The 766-nt window shown below is 36.3% G+C and overlaps 1 protein-coding gene across 1 annotated transcript in view; it reads right to left on the bottom strand.

Moving 5' to 3' along the window:
• LOC104738533 (glutamic acid-rich protein-like) overlaps window positions 1–267 on the bottom strand; it is a 2,587-nt gene extending 2,320 nt beyond the window's left edge. The window contains exon 1 of the mRNA XM_010458696.2: window positions 76–267. The gene's annotated coding sequence lies outside the window, so the exon portion shown is untranslated. The remainder of the gene's footprint in view (window positions 1–75) is intronic.

Here is a 766-nt window from a genome sequence, read left to right as displayed (position 1 = left end):
AGAGAAAAAAAATCATACGAAACAACCAAAACAAATGTATAAGAAAAGTAGAAATGGAGAATTTTCTCGGCATACCAGACCGTGTTTGTGTTTCGAAATGGGGAAATTGGTGTTTCGTGTTGGGAAATTAGGGATTTCGCTTCGGTTGTCCGACGATTACTGTTTTTTTTTTTTTTTTGTTCCACTTAAAAAAAAAAAAACTTCGTCGGCTTATTTCTCCATCTCCGGTGGAAGAAGACGACACCCGTTCCTCACTCCTCTTTACCCAACTCGTGCTGGGCTATGATCACATGTAGTAGTAACGCACACATTTCACTAACCCTAAAACAAAACGCTTCTTAAGGCCCATTATTGTTTCTATTGGGCCTATAATTTCATAGTTCCTCCATGAGGCCTAATGAGTTGCCAACCATGCTGTTTTTCTCTGGGAGATGTAAACTGCATGCTGTTTTGTGTCTCTCGCTTAAACTAGTTTTCATTTTCAATTATTTAATCCAATTAACGTTCTTTAGTGGTGTTTAGTGATAAACATACACTAAGCTCAGCTTTAAAAAATAAACAAATAGCCTAAACTGTTATAATCAAATTGATAGAATTTATGATGTGTTTACCTGTTGGAGACTATATTATTTTAGAAGCATTTAATTGATCTTTAGGTGGGTTTTGGAGTAATGTGTAACGTTGAAGACAAGACTGATCATGTAGGAATCATGTCACATGGGTTATGTTCTTTGCTCGTGTCTCAAGTTGCAAAGTTGCAGCTTTT

Source organism: Camelina sativa, chromosome 13, assembly GCF_000633955.1.
Source record: "Camelina sativa cultivar DH55 chromosome 13, Cs, whole genome shotgun sequence".
NCBI lineage: Eukaryota > Viridiplantae > Streptophyta > Magnoliopsida > Brassicales > Brassicaceae > Camelina > Camelina sativa.
This window is presented reverse-complemented; position numbering and strand designations above follow the sequence as displayed.